Here is an 11414-nt window from a genome sequence, read left to right on the forward strand (position 1 = left end):
CATTTCTTGATTTTTGAAAGGGACACCATTTGTCTAAATCGCTCGGTTTCACTGGTACCAACTACGTACTTTCACGTTTGAAATGTATAAAAAAATTACTATGTAGAGTTGTTACAGTACAAATAGGGTTTGAGAAATCTTTGTATAATCGCAGGTTTTACGGGTTGTTATTATGAAAATTAGAGAGATTCAAGTTTAAATTGTATAAAATTATTACATTAAATTGTTCCACGACAATTAGGGTTTAAGAAATCTCTGTGTCATTGCTGAATTTACAAATTTCAGAAAAAAATGACGAGGGTTTACATATCTTGGCTAATGTCTTTAGATGGGTGGAAAGAATCCACCGGAATGGTGTGCATCTTTGACTAACTATAATACCTACAGATATTTGTTCAACACGGTTCTGTGCGTTGCTCATAAACCCTACCAATATCTTCAAAACATTGAATCAAAAGGAATTGATAGTCCGGCTATGGAGAGCACAGGAAATGGTGGCTTTCACGCCATAGTCGTCCCGTTGCCGGGGCAAGGACATATCAATCCTATGATGCAGCTCGCAAAGAAGCTTGCCTCCACGGGAATTTCCATTACATTTGTCCTCACAAACTCATGGCATCAAATCATCACTGACGCCTATTTGGGGCACGGTGTTGATGCATTCGCCCACGCTCAAAATCTTGGCCTCAACATTCAGATGGTGGCTATACCTGATTGCGTGCCGGGGGAGTTCGAGAGATGTGTTGGAAATTTCTGGTAATTTCAAACACAAAAGAACTAAAAACTTTTACCTATATTTACGAACCTCAATTAATTTTACTTATTGTTTTACTGGCAGTCAACCAAAAACTTCACGCAATGTGTTTGCTGCAGGCCTGTATATCAACTTTGACTTAATCGGATGGTGGATAGTCTTCACTTTAATCAAACGGTTATCGCTCACCCAAACCAAACGAACGTTACGTCCTGATAAAAAGTGGTTTTGGGAAAAGTACTACGGACACACGTCAGCTCAAGGTTTTATCGCGTCCGTTCAAGGGAAAACCACTTTTCCGAAAAAGCGGTGCGATGGAGGTTGGCGGTTTTCTTGAATTAAATACGCGCGGCAGTTTGAAATTAATATTTCAACACTCCCCTTTAATTTCAACTGCTGGGTTATCAGTCATACCCAAACATTTCCTCAAAAATTCAAAACTTTTCTGGTTCAATGGCTTGGTTAGAATGTCTGCAACCTGTTCCTGAGTCCTACAATGTTCTAAGACAATTTCTCCACTGTTTACCAATTCCCTGATGTAATGAAACTTTGTGTCAATGTGCCTCGTTCTCTTATGCAACACCGAATTCTTGGATAATGCAATAGCTGAGCTATTGTCACAAAAAATCACCATTCCTTTTGCCTGCTCTTGCCCTAAGCTCCTTAACATTCTTCTCATCCAAACTGCTTGACATGCTACTGCTGTAGCTGCCACATATTTAGCCTCTGCTGTAGACAATGCTACAATAGGTTGTTTTTAAGAAGCCCATGAAATGGATCCTGAACCCATGTGAAAGACACAACCGGATGTGCTTTTCTGATCATCTACACTTCCAACCCAATCACTATCAATGTATCTAATTAAATCTGAACATTCTGAGACAGTATATAAAATGCTAAACCTTTTAGTACCTTTAACATACCTCAGAATTCTTTTTGCTGCCTCCCAATGTGCATCTTTTGGCATCTCCATGAATCTGGAAATTAAACTAACAGCATTCATTATATCCGGCCTAGTTGCAGTTAAATACATGAGGCTGCCAACTATGCTCTTGTACAAACTAGGATCAAAATCCTTGGTGCTGTCCTCTTTGCTGAGTTTTAATCCCATCACTGTGGGAGTGATTGCTACCTTGCTGTCCTTCATGTTGAATCTTTCCAATACTTCATTAACATATTTTTCTTGTGAGATAAACATCCCATTTTCATTTTTATCTACTTCTATTCCTAAGAAGTATCTTATCAAACCCATGTCTGTCATTTCAAATTCTTCTTTCATGACTGTTTTTAAATTTTCAATGAGGTAGTCATCATTACCTGTAAAAATAACATCATCAACATATAACACAACAATTAGCATTTTACCATCCTTTTCTTTGATGTAGAGGGTGGGTTCTCCCTCACATTTGTCAAATCCATTTTCCAGTAGATAGGAATCTATCCTACTGTACCACGCTCTTGGCGCTTGCTTCAGCCCATAAAGAGCTTCCTTCAATCTGCACACTTTGTGTTCTTAGCCTTTCTTTTCATAGCCTAGAGGTTGTTCAATGTAAACCTCTTCCTTTAACACTCCATTTAGGAATGCTGACTTCACATCCATTTGGTAAACTTTCCACTTGTTTTGTGCTGCTATGGACAACACTGCTCTCACGGTTTCCATTCTTGCAACCGGTGCGAAAGTCTCCTCATAGTCTCTCCCATACTGCTGCTTATATCCTTTGACAACAAGTCTTGCCTTGTGCCTTTCTATTTTTCCTTCAGCATTACTCTTGGTCTTGTAAACCCATTTGACTCCAATGACTTCTCTTCCTTTTGGTAGTTCAACCAAATCCCATGTCTTGTTTCTTTCTATGGCATTAATCTCGTCATCCATAGCTTCTATCCATTTCCTATCCTTAATTACATCTTCGAAATGAATAGGGTCAACAACATGACAATATAAAGCAAACAAAGAATTCATACCTTCATCATAAATGTCACTTAAATTTCTGAACTTCTTACCTCTTTCATTTGGTGTACAAGTGCTTGAAGACGCACTTGAATTTCCTCCTTGTGGTGTGCTTGGAGAAGCACTTTCATTTCTCCTCAAGGTGTCTCATGCTGCCCTTGTGTTCACGCTGCTGTTTGGGGATGTATTTCAGCCATATCCTCATCATCTTCATCATGAGACAAACAGTTTTTAACATTCACTGTTTTCTCTATGCTTCCATCCCAAGCTTCCTCCTCAATGAACTGAACATCTCTGCTCACAAAAAACTTCTTGGTAGATGGGATATACAACCTGTAAGCTTTGGATTCCTCACTGTATCCAATGAAAATACATTTCTCCCCTTTGCTGTCCAACTTCCTCCTTAACTGATCTGGAATGTGTGCATAAGCCACACATCCAAAAACTTTCATGTGGGTGACTCCTTGCTTTCTCCCACTCCATGCTTCTTCCGGCACTCTGTTCATGACTGCTTTTTTTGGGCATCTATTCAGAATATACGCTGCACAATGTACAACTTTAGCCCAATAATCATTTGGCAAATGCTTTGCTTTTAGCATACTCCTTGCCATATCTATGATGGTCCTATTCTTCCTTTCAGCTACTCCATTTTGCTGCGGGGTGTACCTAGCTGTAAATTGCTTATGAATTCCATTTTCTCTACAAAAATGTAGAAATTCCTTGGAGATATACTCACCTCCTCTATCAGTTCTTAAAACTTTGATATGCAGCCCGCTTTGGTTTTCTACAAGTGCTTTGAAATTTCGAAATTTTTCAAACACTTCACTTTTGTTCTTCAAGAAATAAACCCAAGTCTTTCTGGTGAAATCATCAATGAATGTTAGAAAATATTGGCTGCCTGCTAGTGATGGAGCTTACATCGGTCCACATAAATCTGAGTGGACAATTTCTAAGGGTGCTTTTGCCCTTATGCTTTTCCCTGATGGAAAACTTTCTCTGTGTTGTTTCCCCAAGATACAACCTTCACAAAGGCTGTCTGGTTTCTCTATCAATGGTAATCCTCTTACCATTCCTTTTCTACTCAACAAGTTAAGACCTCCAAAGTTGAGATGTCCAAATCTCAAGTGCCACAACCAATTTTCATCTTTCAGTTCGCTTTGGAAAGCCTCTTGGGTAACTGCTGCAATTACTTATTTATTTTTTAAATCTGCCTTTATTCTGAGAGGGAACATCCTGTTCCTTGTCATCTTCACTTCAGCAATACATCTTTTGTTGGGTGCTCTATCCATGATGGTGCATATGTCATTCACAAAGAAAACATTTTACCCCTTTTGAACAAGCTATCCAATACTTAAGAGGTTACACTTCATTCCAGGAACATAATAGACATCTGCTATGGTTTTCTTTTCACCTTTCTTTTTAAATATTTTTACTTCTCCTTTTCCCATAACAGAAACTTTACTATCAGTCCCAAGTGTGACTTGTGACTTCACACTCTGATCTAAATTGGAAAACAAGGCTATGTTCCCTTTCATATGGTTACTGCAACCGGAGTCTAGAAACCATATATCATCACTCTTTGTTTCAGCCATATTACAAGCTAACAACACATTATCTTGGCTGATATTTTCTATAGTGATATTTGCACTAGATCTCTTACTCATATCATGCTGCTTTTTCCTACATTCATTTGCATAATGCCCATATTTTTTACAATAATAACATTGGACATTGGATTTTTCATACCTTTGTCCTTGAGCATGATGTTGTCCACTTTTCTGGCTGCTGCCTTGGCCTTGGTTCTGATTTGTATTTCTGCCTCTTCCTTGAGCATTCGCTGGACTGTTCCTTCCACCTCTGTTTTGGCTTCTGCCTCTTCCTCTCTTGCTTCCTCTGCCTTGACCTCTTCCTCTTCCAAATGACATCTGGGTCTTGAAGGCTTGCTCTAGAGATGAGTTTTCATTCCTACTCAACCTCTGCTCATGTGTTATCAGTGATGCATGAAGTTCATCAACTGAAAAGTTTGTGAGATCCTTTGTCTCTTCTATGGTGGTGACAATCACATCGAACTTTGAGGGTAGGACCCTCAATAGTTTTTCCACAATCCTCCTTTCTTCAAGAGTTTCTCCATGAGACCTTATCTGTGTGACCGGACCAATCACATGTGTGAATAATGAGTCAATATTATCTGACTCCTTCATGCACAGGTTCTCAAAATCTCTCCTCAGCAACTGTAGTTTTGCTGTCTTCACTTTCTCCATGCCTTGATAGGCTGTCTTGAGTGTTTGCCATGCTTCTTTGGATGTCTTTGCTGATGCTATCCTTGGAAACACACTCTCATGCACTGCTTAATACAAAAATACGAGGGCTTTTGAATCCTTCTTCTTATTGCTCTTCAACATATCTTTCTCTGCCTGAGTTAATCTATTAAACTCATATTCATCTCCTGGTTCTTCAAACCCATATTCAAAAAGTTCCCATAAATCTTGTCAGGCAAACAGGGCTCTCATGGTTATTGCCCAATAGTCATAGTTTTTCCCATTAAACTGTGGGAGTTGAGTATTAAAAATACCCATGCTAGTGCTGGTGCTGGTTCCAGCCATTCTTGCACTCTAAACTATCACTGTGTATTTAAAAATCACTGATTGTTCTCAACAGCAACACAAAAAACTAGTTTGAGAAATACCTTGGATTTTTGACTGAGTCTTCACTCTGCTGGAGAAGCTGTTGCACCAAGAAATCCTTCCTTCAGCTTCTTTGACACCTTCAAAGAGCCTGGACAAGCTCTGATACCACTGTTGGAAATTTCTGGTAATTTCAAACACAAAAGAACAGAGAACAATGCTCTGTTTTCTCCACAGGATCTTAACACAGGGAAGCTAAATTTTTCTGAGCAGACAGAGTTTTCAACACACATGGAAACACTATGTATTCATTAATAAAACAACCTGTTACAAAAACTCTTCCTTTTAACAGAGGGATTCACCAAGAACTTAAAAAAAATTACTCTATCTCTTTTAGAAATTTTACACTACTGTGTGTAAAAATTTATTTTACATTACTGCTGTAAATAAAAAAAATTACATGGATTTTCTGCTGTAAAAGAAATCCCTTACATATGCTCTGCTGCGAGTTTCATTTCATATGCCCAACAACAAAAAAATTACAATTCATTCGCATTGTTGTGCATTACACTTCGTTTTCAAGGAACAACACTGTTGTGTGTGTATTTTTCTATGCGCTCTGCTTCCTTTACATTACAATGCGTATTCAAAAAAAAAATTGACAACAAACACTTAACTATGCATATTTACCTATCATACTCCTGTGAGAAATTAAAAACAATAAAATTAAATGGTTTTACCAAAGTTTACTTGTGCCCATACCTTTCTTTTAATCGTGCCATACTCCCGTACAAAATGAACTAAAAACTTTTACCTATATTTACGAACCTCAATTAAAATTACTTATTGTTTTACTGGCGGTCAACCAAAAACTTCACGCAATGTGTTTGCTGCAGGCCTGTATATCAATTTTGACTTAATCGGACGGTGGATAGTCTTCACTTTAATCAAACGGTTATCACTCGCCCAAACCAAACGAATGTTACGTCTCGATAAAAAGTGGTTTTGGGAAACGTACTGAGGACATGCATCAGCTCAGGGTTTTATCGCGTCCGTTCGGAGGAAAACCACTTTTCAACAAAAGCGGTGCGATGGAGGTTGGCGGTTTTCCTGAATTAAATACGCACTGTAGTTTGAAATTAATATTTCAACAAGATGGAGTAAGATCCAACACTTCTTTCGGTCGCTGGGTAACATGGAAGGCCCTGTGGAGGAGCTCGTCCACGATCTTCATCGGCAACCCAATGTAACGCCCGTCTCCTGCATCGTTGTCGACACTTACCTCGCATGGGAAGTGCCTCTAGCCAAGAAGCTCAGCCTGCTATCCATTTCTTCCTGGACGCAGACTATCTCAATGTTTTCCATCCTTTACCATTCTGAATCAGGTGATCATGATTATTTCCTTTCTGCAAGAAACTTTCCCTTACAAACCCTTATCCACTCATCATTTCTATTTTCTTTTGAATATTGTAATGACTTGTTCTTCCCGTTGCTGTGCAGTCCACCGTCAGGCGGGATCGTTAGTTCACATTCCAAGTGGAATCTCCATACCTGCCGCAGATGTTGTGCTGTTTTTGAAACCAGGTGTAGACCCTGCAAACTCGAGAGCTGTTGTTCAATGTTTAGAGAGAGCCAGAGAGCAGATTGGGTAGTAGCCAATTCCTTAAAAGCGTTAGAAGGCCATGTAGTGGAGGCTTTGTCAGAGAAATTGCAGGTATACTGTATTGGCCCATTGCTGCCTTATTCCTACCTTGATCACTCATGCTCTCGCGACTTCGTTGTGGGGACGAGCTCGCGGGTAGAGATCGACTGCACAAAGTGGCTGGATGACTAGCATCCTAAGTCGGTCATATATGTTTCGTTAGGCAGTTTAATCACCGTGTCGGCAAGGCAGGTAGAGGAAATAGCAATGGGTTTGAAGGACAACGGTTACTGTTTTATGTGGGTGCTCCGACATCCCACTCCGGAGGCCACCGAAGTCTCAGCTATGCTGTCGGACGGCTTTCTAAACGAAACAAAAGAGCGAGGAGTGGTTGTTTCATGGTGCTCATAGCTGAAAGTGCTCAATCATCTCTCCATTGGCGGGTTTTTGAGCCACTGCGGGTGGAACTCCATTTTAGAGAGCATCTCGTTGGGCATTCCCCTGCTGGGATTCCCTCTAGGGAACGACCAATACACTAACTATAAACTCTTAGCTGATGAATGGAAGATTAGGCTGAGATTGAAGAACAACTGTAATGATGAAAAGGTTATCATTGGGAGGGAAGAAATAGCAGAAAAAGTGAGGAGATTAATGGAAGGGGAGGAGCTAAGGAGGGCGGCAGAGAGACTGAGAGATGTAGTGCAAATGGAAGTAAAGAAAGGAGGAACTTCCAACAAAAATCTGGAAATTGTTGCAAATGGGTTGAAGACCAAATTTAGGCCACTGACACTGTTGTCAGATCTGAATATTGATTTTCTAAATTTTCATCTTTGGGTGAATTTCACCACATCTTGAAGTGTTAATCGTATTTCTTCTTTATAATTTGGTTTTTGTTGAACGCCTAATCGTATCACTGCTTTATAGTCTCGTTTTGTTGAATTCTTCTGCAATTGAATTAAGTTTCATGGTTGAGGGAGTCAACTATCATAACAAATTCTTCACGCATGGTTTCCACTACCTAATTAACTTGGATATAACGATCAATTTACGAAATGTGTGAAGTAGGGTAAAATTATTTATTGTGACTCTATTTGCTATTTACTTTAATCCTTTTTACATTGTAATATTTATGAATCTATTATTATTAATCACCCTATTATATACATTACATTAATTAATTGTAAAATAGATATTTAAATTTATTTGATATATTTTTAATAATTCTACACTATAATGAAGAGATATATTTATTTTAAAATAATAATTATTAGGTCGATTATAGGCTTTGATATTTAAATATATGTGGGTTAGTTAATAATTGATAAAAAATGACTATATGAAGTAGCTTAAGTGGCAGTGGGCGTGGAAATGAAGTCTCATTGAACTGGAAGTCTTGGGTTCAAAGCTTGTGCTATCTTCCAACCCTATAATGGACATGTAAACACGAAAATCAGAGAGTCCTACCAAACTTACAAAAAAATAAAAAATAAAGAATACTAAGGAGATATTAGGTAATGTTATTTTAATATATATATATATATATATATATATATATATATATATATATATATATATATATATAGATATAGGCTAATTAATGAAAAATAAAGAATAATATTGAATATGTTGCTTAATTAAACTTTTTAGCAAAACCGAACATATATACAATATTATTGTTAATAAAAAAAAGGAACTAACCCAAATCTTGTGCTACCCTCCAACCCTAGCGGGGTGAATAATGGACATGTAAACACGAAAATCAGAGAGTCCTACCAAACTTACAAAAAATAAAAATAAAAAAAAATAAAGAATACTAAGGAGATATTAGACAATGTTACTTTAATATATATATATATATATATATCTAGGCTAATTAATGAAAAATAAAGAATATTATTGAATATGTTTCTTAATTAAACTTTTTAGCAAAAAAGAACGTATATACAATATTATTGTTAATAACGAAAAGGAACTAAGTGACGAAAAATCAAGAAAAGAAAAAAAAAAGTATAAAGTTAGTTTAGGTAGGTACCAAAAACTTAAAACTTAAGTTAAGATATGTTTCAGCTTCGAATAATTTTAATCTGTAACCTATAGAAATCAAATGAGATTATTTGTTTGTAAAAAGTTTTGTCTTGGTTCAAATTGGGACAACAAACTCAATATCCTGTAAATGTTACCAACACCTCATTCCCCACTCCAATTAGATTAGGTGTGTAATGTAAAAACTCATATAAGATTATTTGTAAAAACATGAAACTAATAAATCACAATTGGAGTACTTACAAAATTAAAATGTTAATTGATAAAATTAAGTTGGTGTGAGGTAAATTTTACCATAGTTAAAATTAAAATGCTACTTGAAAAAATCAAGTTGGTGTGAGGTAAATTTTATTATAGTAAAAAATAATTAGTATTTCAAATATATAAATTAAGTAAAATGATATTATAGTTAAAAATGTTTTGTGCGGGTTAAATTTTCTCAAATGGAAAAAATAAAAGTATTTCTAATGTATAAGCCAATATAGATCCTACCAAGGGTTCTGAGAGATCAAATCCTTTGAGGTGCAAACCTCTTTTTGAATGCAAAAATTGAGAAAACTCTTAATATGCAAATCTATTTTTGAATGCAAAACTTAGGAAATGTTTGCACCTCAAAGGATTTGATCCCTCTGAGAGTTAAGATGGATATATGCTAGTATTTATGACAAAGGGTTGAGATTTATTTTAAATATATTTATGTTATTTTTTCAATTTAATTTTTAAAAAGTCATGCTCAAAAATCTTATTAAAATCTTCTTACATCTTAGCCTATGGGGTACCCCAATGGGCCATCGTCTTGTTATGAAGTAATGAGTAAAGAATGAGGTTCAAAGTTTAAATTAGTATGGGTCAGACAAAAAAACAATTCTTATCACTTCTAGTTGTTGCTACTTTGCTAAACTCCTTTGCTTGTTTATTTCGGATAGGGTTTTTAGAATTTTAATTTAATTGTCAATAATTATTCAATGCATGGTAGCAATTTAACCTTCACTAAATATTCTAGAAAAGTTTTAGTAGTATTCACAAACCTAAAGTTGAGATTTATCTCAAAACCACTTATGTCATTTCTTCCCTTTTTAATTAAATTGGTTAATTAAAAAAATGTTACATGAACAAGTGTAGTATAAAATAAGTTATGGTTTTTTGGACATCTAGTATTGATAAGCCATGGTATTGGCCCATGGTATAATAGCACCATCTATTTTTAAATTAATTTTCATAGTAAAGTGAAGGTATCTATTTATAAATTAATAATTTCCATTGTAAGTGGAGGTATCTAGTTATAAGTTAATAATTTCCATAGTAGAGTAGAAGTGAATATTCAAGGTTAAGAATCTTGTTATATGTTTTTTAAAATGTAAATATGTTCGCTTTATATATTCATTATTTTTATAATCAACAATAATAATAATAATTCAAAATAAAATTATAAGTTAGTTAAATTCTAGCAATGTGACGTTTATCTTCAAAATGGTTATTTTGATGTTTATATTTATTTAATTGATATGGTTTTTTTAGTTATAAGTCTTTTTTAAACTTATTTACTATTAACTCATATATTATTTTTTTATAATACTAATAATAATTTAAAATAAAGTTATAATTTAGATATATTTTATTATTTTTTAATCTGATATTATGAGGTGAATGTCTTGGTGCTTACCATGGATTTATGCCAATGAGAATTTATGAAACCTTAGACAATATGAGATGTATAGTAATGTAAATCTTTGAAGTATAAATTTTATGATTTTTTAGTTAATTTTATCCAAAATTTGATAACAATTTTTATGAATTGCAAATTTGATCTATGGAGCCTACACAATTTAAGGGTCTTGGACTGTAAATCCATCCATTTATGTAGCTAAAAATACATTTTAAGTAACAAAAAAATTATGATCTTGTAAAGAATAGATCACCAAATAATAAGAAAAAAATATAATTAGTTACTATAAAAAATAAAATTATAATTATATTTGTTTAAAAATTTATAAAATAATATTTCATTTTTATTTTATGAAAATTTAGTCCATAGAGATATGTAGTCAAGGGTTTTAGGTGTGACTTCTAGCTCCGTAATTCTTGTAACCCTCGATTTGAAAATGTTAAAAAAAAACAATGCTCGTTCCTTTCCAAAATAAATAATATAAGATGTAGTCATACTAACAATAACGAAAGATGTCAAACGAATAAGCTTAGTTCGGATTGATAGCCACGCAAACCAAACTCCTCAAACGCATGGGGGACGTACTTATCACCAAAAAAAAAAAATTGACCCCTTCTTGACAAGGAAGGGGAGTGTCGTCATCCCGAAGGAAGGATGACACTCCATTCGAATAAACACGGTTTTCATATTCAATACGTTGGGATGACACGCCATTCGGGTAAACATTGTTTTCATAT

The 11414-nt window shown here is 35.3% G+C and overlaps 1 pseudogene; it reads left to right on the forward strand.

Moving 5' to 3' along the window:
• Nucleotides 1–475: 475 nt before the first annotated feature.
• LOC149245190 (UDP-glycosyltransferase 86A2-like) lies at nt 476–10322 on the forward strand (annotated as a pseudogene).
• Nucleotides 10323–11414: the final 1092 nt, after the last annotated feature.

Source organism: Pinus tabuliformis, chromosome 7 (genome assembly GCF_031772625.1).
Source record: "Pinus tabuliformis cultivar Carrire ecotype Pingquan chromosome 7, CPIR1, whole genome shotgun sequence".
Classification (NCBI taxonomy): domain Eukaryota; kingdom Viridiplantae; phylum Streptophyta; class Pinopsida; order Pinales; family Pinaceae; genus Pinus; species Pinus tabuliformis.